This window comes from Canis aureus, chromosome 29, assembly GCF_053574225.1.
Source record: "Canis aureus isolate CA01 chromosome 29, VMU_Caureus_v.1.0, whole genome shotgun sequence".
NCBI classification, from domain to species: Eukaryota; Metazoa; Chordata; class Mammalia; order Carnivora; family Canidae; genus Canis; species Canis aureus.
In genome coordinates this window covers 7,764,425-7,780,835 of record NC_135639.1, presented here as the reverse complement: position 1 = coordinate 7,780,835, position 16,411 = coordinate 7,764,425, and the positions used below count along the sequence as shown (strand labels likewise).

The 16,411-nt window shown below is 50.4% G+C and overlaps 1 protein-coding gene across 10 annotated transcripts in view; it reads right to left on the bottom strand.

Moving 5' to 3' along the window:
- The window catches only part of CHST15 (carbohydrate sulfotransferase 15), a 74,394-nt gene that overhangs the window by 36,165 nt on the left and 21,818 nt on the right, over window positions 1-16,411 (bottom strand). For 4 of the 10 annotated variants that reach the window (XM_077877300.1, XM_077877304.1, XM_077877298.1 and 1 more), the window contains one exon: window positions 3,773-3,876. The exons of 4 other annotated variants lie outside the window; for them this stretch is intronic. The gene's annotated coding sequence lies outside the window, so the exon portion shown is untranslated. Of the gene's footprint in view, window positions 1-3,772; window positions 3,877-10,975; window positions 11,086-16,411 lie in introns of all 10 variants that reach the window. 2 more of the 10 variants (XM_077877302.1, XM_077877307.1) reach the window with 2 other exon arrangements.

The following is a 16,411-nucleotide window of genomic DNA, read 5'->3' as shown; positions in this document are numbered from 1 at the left end:
GTGAGAGGAACATCTTTTTTGTTATTCATAACAAGCCCCCATTCGACCACAGTGGAATTTATGCTGTGACTCTGGGCAGCACCCCTGAGAGCTTCAGCTTGGGGCTGGTGGCCAGAAAGCACAAACCTTGGTTAGACAGTCAGAGGTTGGGACTTACAGCCCCACATACCCAACCTCCAGGGAGGCAAGTGAGTTCATCACCAAGGGCCAATGATTTATTCATCACGCCTATGTCACGGAACCGCCATAAAAACCCTGAAATGACAGGATTCCGAGAGCCTTCTAGTTGGTGAACATGTGGAGGTGCTGGGAGGTGGCTCGCCCAGAGAGGAAGGCATGGAAGTTCCACACCCATCCCCCCATATCTTGCCCCACGCACACGTTTTCCATCTGGCTATTCCTGAGCAGTAAGTATCCTTTACAACAAACTGGTAATAGTAAAGAAGGCATTTTCCTGAATTTTCTGCCTTGTTCTAGCTGAATTATCAGACCTAAGGAGAGTATTTGTAGCCAGGTTAGACAGAAGTTGCATAGCCTAGGGACCCAGTACTTGCAACTGGCGTCTGAAGTGGGGGCAGTCTTGGGGGCCCGAGCCCTTAACTTATGGGGTCTGTGTGAGCTCCAGGTAGTTACTATGAACTGAACTGAATTGTTGGACACCCAGCTGGTGTCTGGAGAGTTGGAGTTTGCTGGCATGAGGAAACATCAGGGGGACCCTCTTTGAGAAAAAACATAAACTATCTTACATTTACAAGTTTTACCAAAACATACAACTGGTTTTTAGTATATAAGATACCCCTTGATGTCAATGAAAAAAAAAGTCCTATGACTATATCCCACTCGTGGCTGGGTCCCTGTAAGTGCAGAGCCTGGAGCTTTGAGGCTCCCAGCCCAAACCTTGTCTGACCGGACGGGAGTGGTACAGAAGTGCCCAGGACAGGGAGGCTTTTCCCCACCTGGAGCTTACATCCCACCAGGAGTGAGGGGCTACAGGGCAACAGACAATAAACGTGACAAAGGTGTAAGATCATCCCAGACAACGATAAAGGCTATGAAGAAAATACAAAGAATACAATGAAACCATGACAACAGGCATTCTCCAAGGCAGCACTAGGGCCAGATAACTCTTTGCATCAGGGGCTGTTCTGTGCACTGAACTCCACCCCCAGGTGAGACTTGCAGTCCAGAAGAAAAGGGGTCCAGCAGCAGGATGTCCAGGGAAGACTAGTTGGGAGGGGCCACCTGAATGATAAGAAGGAAGCCATCCATGTGGGGATCGGGAAAAACAAAGACCCCGTGAAGGGGAGAAGCTGGGGATCAAAGCCGAGGGGGACCACCAGGAAGGTAGAACCCTGGGCTTTGGGGCAGGTAAGGGGTAGGAACCAGATGAGAGAGGAAGCAGGAGCCAGATCCTGTAGGGCCCGGGAGGCAAGAGTCAGGGCTGAGATTTGTTCAAGTGCAAAAAAAGGATGCATGCCATGTATTCTCTCGAAAGGATCTTTACAATACGTATTACTATTAACTAACATAACCGATGAAGAAAAATCGAATTACTGTGACTGTATTGAAGGGAAAAGGGACTGCCGTTATACTCATGAATTGGCCTTTTCCATCCGCCACAAATCACCCTGAGAACAGTCACACAGAAACCTAACACTTAGGTGGTTCTTCTTTAAAATATAAAGTGATGCATGTCCCTTGCACTTTACCTGTCTGGAATGTCCACATTTTGGTGCCAGTCCTCAGATAAGCGAGGACCCTTGGCGTTCCCATGCAGCTACTAAACCAAAGTACTCAGGTATACATTTCAGTGAGATCCCTTCCCAGCCTGGGCTCAGTGCTGCGCCCTATGGAGGCAGACAGTGAGTGTGGGAACCCATACCCCCCTGCGAGATCAGATGACTGGTCCCAAAATAGAAAGCGTTCAATTACCCAGCCCTGGCTAGGATGCCCCCTATTAACCTATGCACCCCAAGCATCATTAGCAAGCCATTTATAACAAAATTGTAATTGAGAGACCCAGAAATACCACTTTAGAGTAAGTAATTGAATGCCCCCTCGGTGTAAGATCGATAAAGGGCATCCAATTTCACCCTAGGAGAAACTTATTAAATTATTGTAGCTATGAGCTGATAGAGCAAAAGAAAGATGTACAAAACTTCAAAAGAAATCTGGACAGATTTAAATAAATAGCTTCATTTAGGTAGACCATTTACATCTACCCTCTGGGAGGAGAGAGGGAAAAAATAGCTAATTACATTATTTTACTTGCATGTTTTAAGGGAAAAAAATTTGATGGGTCTTAAGTAACCTTTACTAAAACACAAGGCTTTCTTCTGATTAGCATGTCTCACTGCTGACATTTCTCTTTGGGCTATGTATATGGAAATACATTTCTTCAAGGAATATTCATCAACAACTACAAGAAGGAACATTTTTCATATTTAGCTCAAAGACATCATAAGATTGTCTCTGAGACTGAGAAGCAGCAAGCCTGGAGAGTCCCGTACAAACAACAGATTATCAGCTTCAACCTCGTACCTGGAGTTTTACGCTTTTAATCACAATGCAGTCAGTCAACAGAACAAAGCCAAGACCCCTGATTATCCCTCACTGGCCACAGCACAGTAGAAGGAAGCCAGTCAGCAGTCCTGCGGGCCAGGATACCAACGCGATGTCCACCTGGTGACTTCAGGCAAGTCACTCAAGTGATCTGGGCCTCTGTGTTCTCAAAAGAAATCCTTGATGGTAATAAATCACATATAGCATTGGAGCTTGGGTGCCAAAGCCAGAACCTGGCTTTGACATTGGCCAAGTCATTATAGTCCTCTCCTGTTTTCCCTGGATGTAAATGGGGAATGCTCACAGGACCCATGCTGTGAGCACGAAGTGGTCAATTCACATAAAGTCCTTCAAAGAGCCGCCCATAGGAAGTGCCAAACAAATGTTAGTTCTTTTAAATATGGATATAGTCCCGGCCCACAAGAGGTGTTTGGTAAGCAAGCAGTTAATTACTATTTTCGGTAGAGATCTCACTATTGGTTCCAGTTTATTATCTTACCCCATAATCCACTTTTGGTCACATGAATGACTTTGCAGCTTCTCCCTTTGGCTTGAGTGGGAGACTTGCTTTGGCCAACAGAATGAGGGAGAAGTGACCACGTGCCAGTCCCAAGCCTAGGCCTTAAGACCCGTCCCACATACTCACTTGCCCTCTGCACCTTTGCTGTCACCATGGGAAGAACATGGTGGCCTGGCAGTGCTTGGGGTGGTTGGGTATGTGATAAAAGCTTATGGATACACTCTTCTGCAGGTTATAAACACTAGGTGTTACTAAGTTAAACTGGTATAATTTTACAAGTTCCAAAAAATGGGTTTACAGGAGTAAAGTGAATCATGAGTGATTCAGGCCAAAGCAATTCATCCAAAGACCCAGTAAATCAACTGAATCAATGCTTTTGCCTAATAGAACCCCTTGGCTAATGCCACAAGCAGATATGCCAAAACAGTGCTAGAAACCCAGATGGCAGCTGCTCTCGAACAAGACATAACTGCCCAAATGTCACGCACTAGGTTACTTTCTGGCAAAATGCGTGTTTATGACAACCGCAGCTGTTATGCTTTGTTATCTGGACAACTGACCCCATTCTCCCCACTTCCTGTTAAAGACCCCTTCCTCCCTGCCTCGCTCTGGAGCCACTATGCGTTCTGTGCTTCCTTGAGCAAGCCCGTCCTATAGCCTAGTCCTTAGGACGTCCTTGCCAGATTTTACCTTTCCTGATAACGGAGACACCTCATCCGTGCTTTGTCTAAAACAGGGGTTTTCACACTGTGCAAACTGCAGGGTCTTCCTGATGGGCCCAAAGCGTGTGTCATCTGAAACACAGGCAGTTCGTAAAAAATTATTTTTAAAGCATATTTGACTGTATAGTAAGTTCATCATCAACACAGCTGTTAATAAGGACTACTTCCCATGCCTTACGGTATAGAAAATATATTCCAAACTATTCTTTCATCCTATAAAATACATCCATAAGAAAAAGGTATTTCCTCTGTGATCAGATCTTCACAGGATGCAGCTCCTCCTTTGTATCTAGTGTAAGAGGCCCAATGCTCTGCAACTGCAACTCTGCACAAAGTTGGGATGTAGCAAAAAATGTCTTCTGAGAATCCAAACCAAGTGTTACAGGCTTTGGAGTCAGGCAGACCTGCATTTCGATCCAACTGCACTCTCTCCCAGCTTTATGATCTCAGACAACTAACCTGACCATTCTGTGATTTTATTTCTCATCTGTAAAATGGGAATAAAACCATCTGTGTCACCTAAAATGGATGTGAGGAAGAAATAAGATAATATACATAAAATGCTTCCTCCGGCATCTGGCACCTAGCGAGCCTCAATATATGACAGGTGTCCTTTGCATTCTTATAGAAGCCCTCAGGCCCTCACTCCAGGCCTACTTGCTTTCAATGTATACATACTTCTAGGCACAGGTGTCCAATTTTCCTGTCTGCAGCTGATTTGAAGTAATGAATGAGAAGAGACAGGTGGCGGTGAGAGGCAGGCACACAGAAGAAAGAAGAGCCAAGTTTTACAGCAGAAATAAGATGCCAGTGAGCATTGCTGACTGTGATCACTTGGTGCCCCGATAACCAGGGTGGGGAGCCCTGGAAAGCCTGAGACAGCAGTGGGTGCAACTTGGGAAAAGCCCAGCACCTTCAGAATAATCATCCATCCATAATCTGCTTCAGTGCTTAACATGGAGCGTCAGTGCTCCAGAAATGTGCCCATCCGCAGAGGTCTAAAGGTCTGGGCTAAGCAAGCCGCCTCTTTACAAATGGGAGGTTTAAGAGCAGAAAGGAACTCATGGAGGATTCCTGGGGACTTCTACCATAAAGTCCTTCATGCTATGACAAACCTGGAACACCTCAAAAATGATGGTGAGGAGTCAGGGTGCAGGTCAACAACGGGACAGGCTCCAGGGAATCAAACCTGCGGGTACCCATTCTACTAGGCCCACATTTCACAGACGAGAAAACTGAGGCCCAATATGGTCCTGTACAACCCCAAGGGTGAGCATCTCATTACAGAGATCCAACACCCTGATCCCTATCCACCTGCCCAGGCCCCACACCTCCTCAACCCAACCTGAGGAGCCCATCCTCACCCCCACCCCATCACCCTGGCCTGGCTCTCAGAACAGTCTGGAAGTTCCTTCCAGCCCCTTGCCTCCCTTTGGAAATTCTCTTCTAAAGAACAGATTTGCACAGAGATACAGGATAGGGGGTCCTGGATATGTGGGAGGCAGACGTGGGGCGAAAGGCAGGTACCTCCTCCAATCACTTTGTCAGCCCGGGGCACTGAGTCTTAAACTGTCTCAATACAGACTCATCATGCAGGTGCATCTGCTCCAGCTGCAAAGTGTGACGGGCACCAGGACAGTGACAAAGTTGACAGAGGCTGGCCTGGTGCCAAGTGTGGGGCAGGGGACAGAGATGGGGGCTGGTCCGTTAACAGAAGGCTGGAGCTAAGAGAGCAGGGAGGAATGGATAGGACCCCATGTGGGGGAGGCAGAAGAAGCCCCCTGCGCCTTCTTATGCATCAAAGAGAAAACCCTGGAACCTATACGACTGAGGTGGTGGCTTCTCAGACTGTGCTTTTAAACTTTGTAGCCTCAAAAGCAGCACCTTCCCAACGAGGCAGCAAACTACTGCACATGGCCCCTGAGCTGATACTTCCCAGTGGGAACCTGGCTGGTCACCCAGGGCAAGTCACGGCACCTCTGGGCCTGTTTCCTGGTAGGTAAAACCTGGAGCTGGCACTACCTCCTTCAGCCCGAACACTCACGGGAGTCTGATTTGAAGTGAATGTTTCCCTGATACCAACCCACTGTCTTCACTTGCTATGTCTTCTAAGGCTGCTAAGAAGCCAGCGGTCTTGCAGCAAGTGCTGAAAGGCTGGTGCATACCACCTTCACGCTAGGCAAAAAAAAAAAAAAAAAGCTGCACAATTAGCCCCAAAGACATAAAAGTGTCTTCTCCTTAGCTCACAACACCTTTAAAGCACATGTTTATCAAGCACCCACTGCATTTGCCAAAGCTACAAATATGAAAGCCCAGGCCTTCTGGAATATTCCATCTTAACTCCAGAACAAAGTCTCCAGAGGCTCCAGAAAAAATGTCCACCGTCAGAATTACACAGAATTACACATAGCCCCCAAAGCCCACCAGGCCCTGACTCTGCAGACCCCGGAAGAGCCAGCACCGGCTCGCAGAGCTGAGAGGCGTCCTCACAACAGGGACCCTGATCCCACCAGGGATCTCTGGTGGTTGAAGGCGGCGGGGACACTCCGAGCCCCCTCTGAGCTGGTGGCTCTCCAAGAGGGTTAATGTGCCCCAGCAACCTGTGCAACTGCCCAATACATGCAGGGAACACAGCCAGACACCGTCTCTGCGCCAGGTGCAGCACGATGAGGTGTCCCCAGCAGGAGGGAAGGGTACACAGGAGGCTTTAGGATGCTCCTGCCACAGCTGGCACACGATGACGTCTATGTGCACAAGACACTAAAGGTCTTTTTCTGAAACCAATCGGGGGGAAAACTCTTTCTTTTCACTCATTTTATTACTCCCAGGGTAATGCAAATCCATCCTAGATTGAGGTACTAGATTTTCCACTCAAGCTTACAGATCTACTGATGGTGGTTTTCTATTAAGGTAGAACCTACCAGAGACGAGCTTTCACAATCTGCTGCGAAGCCTGCCCACCTAATGGCTCTTGGCAAGGAAGCAACAGCCGTCACATAAAGGGAAAGCATTTCAAGGAAGCAACGTTCAGTCTGTTTTAAGGCATTCAAAATTCAATATCACCCTTTGTGCAGACTGAGATGTATACCTCAAAATGTGGTTTTCAGGGACCCCAGAGGACAAGAGTACCATGTGAGGTCCCTTTTTTTTGTTTTTTTTGAAGGGGGGTGTGGGGAGGAGCAGAGGCAGGAGAAAATTTCAGGCAGATTCTGTGCTGAGAGCAGAACCCAATACGGAACTCGATCTCAAAACCCTGAGATCATGACCTGAACCAAAATCACGAGTCAGACCTCAACCAGCTGAACCACCCAGGTGCCCCAATGTGAGTTCCCCTCTGGATGGCAACTTTCTGGGGTCAGCACTGGGACCCCCGTGTTACATGTGGGAGACTGAGGCACAGCTGGGGTGAACACATACCCAGAGAACCAAAATGCAACTGCAGGCCTGTTTGGCTGCAAAGCCATGAGCTCTGTCCCGTAGCACACCACCATGGAAGACAGCGGCTCTGGGAGAAACCCACTCAGAAGTTGAGGCTCCCGGGGCAGCAAGAGGTGCTGCTGCAGTTCCGTGACTCTCCCTGTAAGCTCTACAATGGCAGGGTTGGTGACACTCAGCCCTGAATTCAAATCAGTGCAGGCACTAGATCTCCCACACAAGCTTCAATATCTACTGTGCCTAGCACCAGGTGGTACTCACTACATCTTTTTTTTTTTTTAATTAATTAATGAGTAAAGAGGTAAACTTCCAGCAGATAATCCATAACAGGGCTTTGGCCACTTATGACAACGATAAAAGTGACAAGAGCTAAAATTTATTAGGGCTTCCTTATGCCCAGACACCAGGCTGGGACTTTGGGGATTATCTTGTTTACGCATCATGACAATCTAAAGAGGACAGCACAATTAGCATTTCCACTTCAGATGGGAAAATTGTGGCTCAGAGAATTTGATGTCCTACCCCTCCTCCTCCATATGACTCAGAGAGTCATAGAGTCTCTCTATGAGAGAGAGCTGGGGATCCTGGGAATCAGTAGGCCTGGGTGGAGCACCTGCCGTGCCCCTTAACCAGCTGCGTGACTGGATGCAAACCCCGGCACCACTCAGACCCCTCAACGTCTTCTTCCCGAAGCAGACACATCACAACAGTCCAGTGATCTCAGGAACCCAGGTACGTGATGTATTCTGTTACGATTCTTTTCGCATGCTTTCAGGGTTTCCAACACCTGTCACGACAAACCTTAACTGACAGGAAAAAGGGACACGATGTGGGTCGATGGGGTTATTATAGCTCTTGTGCAGCGAGACTGCGAAGAAGAGAGGCAGATTCTAGTTGCCTTTCAACAATGTTCCCCTAACACAAACAGGAAAATGAATACAAAGCAGCAGCAGCTCCCAGGATAAGGCACAGAGATGACATCTCAGGGCCATAAGGAGCAGGGTGGCTCTCCCCAGGTGGAGTCCCCAGAACCCTCCCACCTGCTTGGACAAGAATTCAGGAAGAGTGGAAGGCCGTGGAAGAGCAGAGGAAGCCCAACCCAGATGTCCTTCAGTTCAGAAGAAGAGAGGTCTTGCATAGACATAGCTCACATGCTCAGAACCAAGTGCGAATAATGATCTTGCAGATGTACAGCGGCACCCTTCAATGAATAAATTAAGGGCAGCACAATTGAATGGGGAGCAGCTGCGTACTCCCCACCAGATGGCTTTGCTGATCTGAATAGTTTTAAACATTGTTTTATTTCCAAAGATAAGCAAAATAAGAATCTGGTTAACCCTTGAATAAGAAGAACCTCCTGAAAACACTTCTTCAGAATTTATTTCTTTTTGATGGCAAGAGTGAACAATATGACTGATTCTCAACGTTCGCAGAAGGGTTTTAGAACAAGGTGAAGTGAGATTTCTCCAGGTTGCTGTCTGCAGGCAATGGACATTCACTGTCTGCCCACAGGCCTGGCCTTTACTAGGTGTGGCAAGAGGCAAGGACCACTCCAGCACCAACCCAGCTTGGGTGTAGAGACCCCAGGGGCGTGGGCAGGTGCACCAGCCCCCAGGAATATCGGGACCTATGCCAACCCTCCCGAGGGGCATGGGCAGGTGCACCAGCCCCGGAATATCGGGGGCTATGCCAACCCCCCCGGGGCATGGGGAGATGCACCAGCCCCCAGGAATATTGGGGGCTATGCCAGCCCCCCAGGGGTGTGGGCAGGTGCACCAGCTGCCAGGAACATCAGGGGCTATGCCAACCCCCCTAGGGGTGTCGGCAGGTGCACCAGCCCCCAGGAATCTCAGGGGCTATGCCAACCCCCCTAGGGGTGTAGGGAGATGTACCAGCCCCCAGGAATATTGGGGGCTATGCCAACCTCCCCAGGGGCATGGGGAGATGCACCAGCCTCCAGGAATATCGGGGGCCATGCCGGCCCCCCAGTGGCATGAGGAGGTGCTCCAGCCCCCAGGTATGTGGGTAGGTATGCCAGTGCTCCAGGGGCGTGGGAGGTGCGCCAAGGGCTGCAGGGAGCTACAAGACAATTTGAAGCTTCCATGTTCAAATATTCAAACATTTCAAACATTACCAACATTGTTCTTAAGTGAAGTTAAGCTCAGATCTGTCACTAAATGACACAAAATGTGCCCATCAGAATTGCAGCTTGCCCCAGTGGGTGCTGGAGGTGAGTTTGCTGTAGGGCAGCGGGTGGAGAACCCACAGGAACCCAGCACCTGTTCTGTGCCAGGCACCGGGCTGCCTCCTGTCCACCTCGAAGATGAGGCCAAGCTAAAGGTACTGTCTCATTCTGCAATTGCCCCCTTCTGCAGGTAAGAAAACGGACACTGAGCAGTGGAGCCTCTTGTCCTAAATCACACAGCTCGTAAGACGCAGAGCTGGATTTAAACACGAACTGAAGCCCAAACTGCCCATCCCTGTGGGGAGGGGGGGCCCACAGGCGCACACGCCAGCCGTGGAGGTGGGCAGCCGGAGGGATATGCTCTCCACTTACACTTCTCCATCTGACTTCCGAGTCCACTTACACAGGGCAAGTATCCCTTTCATCACCACAAAGACAGTAAAGGTGAAGTAGCAGTAATAGATATTGAATAAAACAGCATAACAAGTGGGCAGTGGACAGGGTCAAGGCCCCCAGGACAGGAGTGCTCATCTCTGAGCCTCAGTTTCCCCTTCTGTGAGAAATGAGTGCACTCTTGTCCCAGTCCCTGGCTCAGGTGGCTGGGGCTGAGGGGGTGGCACCAAGGCCACAGCACCCCTCAAGACAGGGTTTGGCGGCACTAAAGGGATTTGTGCAAAGTACAAACATGAGATGGAAGCCTCAATTCATCCCCTTAGTTCTCAAGTTGCTTTTGCATTGATAGCATCTTCCCACCGGACGTACTATAACATTTAACTGTCACTTAAAAAAAATCCCATTCCCGTTTCACTAGGAATGCTGTGCCTGGGAGTGCGCCCTGCCTTCCCTGCCACTGCTACGGAAACCCTGGAGGGCGTGCTCATTGATAACCACGTGCACCCACTGCCCAAGAGGGCACCAAGGGGCCCTGAGCACAAGAGGCCCCTGGAGGACACCTTGTGCTGTTCACTGATGCCAAATGAGGCTCTGACGCTGATGACCTGGGATCAAGCATCAGATGGGTACACGGGCACAGAACGGGCATGTTGCTCTCGTGGAAGGAGGAATGTGGTGGCAGAGAAAAAAGAAAACCAAAGTGAGAAGTATGTGAACACACACACATGCCCATCTGGTCGCTGTGTGCCCGTCTGCTCATCTGCAAAATGGAGACCAGGCTACACCTGCCACAGAGCCACAGGCATCAAGTGGGATGATCCACTCGAGGTGCTTGGATGCCGGCCGCTGGCGCCAAGCACCAATAATTGGCAAGTGGACCTCCATCCTCATGTCTCCTCCTTCTCCCCCTCCCACCACTGCTGCGAGGGTCTCAGCTCTGCAGGAGGGCTGCCCACCCGCTGTATGAAGACCCAGCCAAGTCTGGCTGCGAGGCAGGAAGGAGGAAAGCCGCAGAGGCTTCAAATGGGCCAGGTCTGGAGAAACGGAAATAGGCCAGTGGAGGAAGCCCTCGGTGGTGAGGACGTGGGGACGAAGACGCCAATGCCACCAGGACACCCGGAGCCAAGCGCTGCTTCGTGGATGGAAGGAGAGACCCACCAGAGGAATGAAGTTACACGGTGGTGGTTTCGAGGCCTCCTTTACACATTTTAGAAAACAGGCTCAGTGTCTGATAACCTCACTCAACTCTGGCATCCACAGTCACAACTCTGTAAAAGAAACAGGTCAAGCAAGGGTTATTTATAGACGAGACGAGTTATCCCCCCAGACATTGACCGTGGATATGCCCAGGCGACGGCAAAGGAGTCCTCTTCTCCATTAAGTGGAGACACTCGAAGTGTTTAGTGGCCCATACTTTCCAAAAAGCCTGAGTTTCCATACTTGAAGCCGGAGAGGTGAACATTTGATAAGTTTTATAGGAAAGGTTACGTTCTCCAAGAATACCTCCGTTTCTCTCAAGCCACATCTCTGCCCGTCTCGAGGATGAAGGGGGGGCGGGGGGTGCAAGCCCAGGAGACAAAGCCTCTTTCTCAGCACAGGTAGGGATAGCAGAGTGGAGGACTAGGAGCAGCTACACAGCACATGAAATCAGACAGCTCAGCTGCAAGATCCTCCGTTCTGCGTAAACAAAGCAACCTCTTCAAATTAACCACAGAAAAGTGGAATCTTTTTCATAAAGATCTGGAAAGCCTTCAGGCATCATTATGAAGGTCAGGACTTATGTGCACAGAGCTCAAAAAAAAAAAAAGTCTCACTCTTAAAAAAAAAAATTTTTTTTTTTTGATTTTTAAAAAAGTCCTTGCGGCTGACTTCCTATCAAGAACCGCTCTGGTCTCTGTTTCTGCAAAATAAATATTTGGCTACAGTGTACAGTTGTTGAGACCCAAAGTCGGCTCACAGGCAGTAAGAATTTCTCTCGACATAACCCGAGTGTGTACGTGCTGCCTCCCCATCCTTCCAAAGGCCCGGCAGAGGCTGTGGGAGCAAAAACCGAGCACTGGACCTAGACAGGAGTGTGTGGTGAGCGGAGCAGGAACACGGAAGCTTGGGGGCACCGGCGGCCCAGAGTCCCCAGCAGATCCCGAAGCACTGCACCCACCGTCTGACTTTGGGCAGACCACCTCACCTCTGAGCCGCTGGGCAGAGGACATTATCTACTCTCCCACCGTACTCCAGGAAGGTTAAAGGAGAAACAGAGGCCCTGGGTGCCCCCTCTGCCCCACTACCATCCATCCCACTGCCCCCCCCCCCATTCCCTGGCCATCTGCCATCTCCAACACCACCGGCCTGCTTGGCCCATGAACTCCTGTCACCCTTCTGATGTCAGCCAAGGCCCCCCAACCCCGAGCCCCAGACCAAGTCGGACCCCACACTCATCTGTCCAACCCTTCCCATCTCTGTGTGTGTTTCCTGGACTGGCCCCCGCCCTGACCACTGTCCTGTGAGCTCCACGGCAGCAAGAGTGTCTCTTCTACTCACACTTAACCACCTCTTCGTAAAGGGAGAAAATCAGAGAGGCAGGCGGGAGGCAGGCAACAACACATATAAAAATACAGCACGTTGCAAACAGAGAATTCCCAATAAATGCGGGGGGGGGGGGGAAGGGATGGTATTTAAAAGAGAACTTAAAATCCTGCCATGCTGAAATCCTGCGTCTCTAGGATTAATCCTTCCGTCACCGAAAACCCACCTCCTGGTGTCTCCAGGGCCTGCACCAGCTTCCAGCCTGGGGCCGTGTGCTGGCCCCAGGGTCCCGACCCCTGCGAGGGCCCCCCCACCGCCCCAGGTGTGCAGGGGCCTGTGACAGCACCTCATTCCCGCCAATGTCACCCCTCTTCTAAATTAGCTTTCGTACTTAAGAAGACACAAAATGCTATGTCTTCATAAATTATAGGATTCTTATCTGCGGCCAGAGGTTTGCTTCTTCCGTTCTGTGTTTACCCATCTTCAGCTCTGATGACACCCCCTGCCCCGTCTCAAGCATGTTTCCGAACGCACTGGGACGCCCCCACTTCTCGGCACTCGATGCCACAAACCCCAGGACTGAGTCCCAAACAAAAGGGAAATGAAAAACCCCTCCGCCCTTCGGATCGTTTTCGTTTCCTTCCTGTAAAGGCTCTGGAAACATTTCAAAGACGCCAAGTTCGGAGAGTGCACCAAAAACCCAAATTGCCTCTCCCTGCCCTCCTCGCTTTCTCTCTCTTCTCCTTCTGCGGCCCACCTGCTCCTGTCCCCACTTCTCTACTTCAGGAGGGAGAAAACACCAATTCCCCCTAAAATCCAATGCGTGCCTCGATTTAATTAATTTGAGGGATTTCCTGGGGTCCACGGGTGGGGGGAGTCCGCCACAGGGCTCAGGGCTGGGGCGGGCAGGGTGGCCAGCGTGGCCCAGTCGCTTCCCGGCCCCCCCAGTTCACACAAACCAGGGCTCGAACCCTGGGTGCTCCTGCACCACCGCCGCCAGGACACGTCTGGCCCAGCTTCTGCGTCTGTTCCCAGGCCCTCCCCACGCTCCCCTCCCACGCCGGCGGGAAGAAACGCCTCGACGCTGTCACATGGCGATGGGGGCTCATCCTTTTTCTAAATGTTCCTCCACCGGGATGACTTTCACTTTCTGATGACAGTTACGACCCGGCTGGACCGTCCTTGGCCGACTCAGTGTTTCTGAGGTTTTCACACCCTTTCTGCAGTCGTAAAACCTGAAGCAAAAGTGAACGATTGGGAACAAATCCCCAAGATGCTAGAAGTGGCCAAAAGCATTCACTGAACACAATCTGGAAAAGAGATGGAGCCGTTTCGGCTTGGTCAGGGCAGCACCCCTGCCTGGACGGCTGGCCACCTCCCTGGGGACCCTGCGGGGCCTTCTGGCCACAGAACCTGCGTCGGCACACACCTCGGCTTCGGCCTCCTGCTCTGGCCCCATCCGCCCCCGCCCCCCTGGGGTCTGACCAGCCCCCCCGCCACAAACGGGTTTTGCAGATGGAGCAGAGGAGCTGTTTGCAAATCCCAGAGTAACCGGCTGGCCTCAGAGCATCGCCGGGCATGCAGGCCCCCAGCCTGGGCGATGCGACAGCAGCCTCCAGACGCCACATTCTGCACTCATACCGGAGGATGCGGTAATGTGCCAAGACTCCTGCGAGCAGCATGCTTCCATCCTCCTTAAAATCCTCTCGGGGGATTTCAAAGAAGAAAATAAGAATGTTGTTCAAAGGTAGCATGAAGCTCTTACATACCTATCTTTCATGGATATTTTCTGGCCAGTAATTTCCATTCACATCAATGAAACTGTGGCATCTCGTTCAGACCCACCTGCTTCGTCACCACGGTTAGGCCTTGAGGAGAGAGGCAGAAGAGAGCCGGCGTCTGTCCTGCCCTCCTAACCCCTGCCATCCCGTTGGGTACGGAAGCCTCCAGAACAGAACCACACACCTGGGAGATCACCCAGTTTCAAGCTCTCATTTCACAAGGAGACGTCAATCTGCCCAAAACCTGAACTGGCTTTCAAGTCTGATGAGCAGGGGAGTTGGAGGATGTTATGTTGGGGGCAATTAAGCTCTTAACTGGAAGCCTAAGGAGCCAGGAATTTTAGGAAACAAAGTTAGAGATAGGTAAATATCCAAATTCCCCAAGTAGAGATGGATTTTCAAATTGCATGAAAAGTTGCGTCTAAACACCTAAAATAGAAGCAGCTATCCAGATACTTCGTGTCAAAGCTCCCCCAAGGTTTGCCTGAGTTATTGAAACAATGGAAACAAAAAATGAGCATCCGGCTCACTCCGGGAGTCACTGTCTCCAGGTCTCACCTGCTTGCGGGGTCACAGGCAGAGCCGGGGAGCAGGGAGAGAGGGGTCTCCATGGGGGAGGGGTTCCACATGCCAACCGCTCAGGAGTGGGGTGGTGGCTACGAACATGGGGGTCATCCCACCAGCTGGGGCTCTTATTCTGGCTCCAAGGCCTGACCCCAAGCCCACATGAGTTCCCCATCTGAGAACTGGGGATGATGATGAGGATGTCTAGTCTAAGCAAACTGAAAGGAGGATGGATAATCCACGGACAGTGATGGGGAAGGAGCCTGGCACCCCCTAAGTGCTTGAATAGACAGCAGCCATCCCAATCACGCTTACCCTCACCATTACTATTACTCCCATTCCTGTTATTATTTCTGCTCTTTGGGTCTGTGTTTTGCTGACACGTCAGGTAGTTCTCTGGTCTGGTCTGTCTCCCTCGGCTCCGTGTTTCATTCTGGCCTCTTCTAGAAGGCTGGCTTGCCAGAATGCATCAGAAATGAATTACTTTGCTTACTGTCTGTTGCAACAACTGATCCTTCGTATTCTAATCCAGAGAAAGAAGATCAAAACACATACATTTTCATGTCTTCTAAGTCAGTTTAAAAAGAACTGCTGTGCTCTTATAAAAAAAAAAAAAAAAATCCTGCTTTCCTATCAATGCTTTGATAGCCTTAAACACACACAAGCGCACGCACACAAACACAGAGAGAGAGAGAGAGAGAGAGAGAGAGAGAGAGCCAGAAAGACCAAGGAAACAGTTCTTTTAAAAATAATGGGCAGCCCGGGTGGCTCCACTGTTTAGTGCCGCTTTCAGCTCAGGGCCTGATCCTGGGGACCCGGGATTGAGTCCCACATCAGGCTCCCTGCATGAGGTCTGCTTCTCCCTCTGCCTGTGTCTCTGTCTCTCTCTCTGTCTCTGTCTCTCTCTCTGTGTGCGTGTGTGTCTCACAAATAAATAAATACAATCTTTAAAAAATAAATTAATTAAATAAAATAAAAATAAGACCTTGGGAATAACTGCAAAGTGTTCCATTTTGACTAAAAAAAAAAAAAAAAACAAATACAAGTGATTAAAACAGGATCATTTTTATCCTAGAATGGTAGGTTTGATTTTGGGCCTCAAGCCCACAAAGAAAGCATTAGCAGGGAGATAATCCAAGCTAGGAAGAAAGTATCCAAACAGGTTCGAGCAAGCCCCTCTCTGGGCTAAGCTGCAGTCAGGCTTAAGTGGGACACGGCCAGTCAGGGTGGGGACTCCGCCTCTCAGAGGTGGGGAGGCAGCCCGTCCCTGCACAGACATCCAGCTCAGCATCGTGCCCCAGAGGCCTCTCCCTCGGGGGCTCCCAGGCTGAGTTTCACCCCACAAACTCCCCACAAGCCGAAATCTCATGTGACTGCCCACATCCCTTAAAACTCCCAAATGCAGGAAGAACTGGGGTCACAGACAAATCCCACCAGCTCGGCAACCATACAAATCAATGCCACACAGACCATATGTACAACCAGGTGACGCAGGAGTCTAGTAAGGTTCAAGCTCGTCCCTGGAATGGATGACAAAGGGCGGAGACTGTGTGAACCACGTAACATGGCATGAGTTACAGGGTCTGGGCCTCAGGAAGCTGCTGCCAGGGGGACCCAAGGTCCCCTGGCAAGTCACCTGGTGCCTGACCCCTCATGCTGTGATGTCACTGTCAAGGTCAACCAGTACAGAAGGAGAAACTCAAACACGCAGTGGGCAGGGCCTATG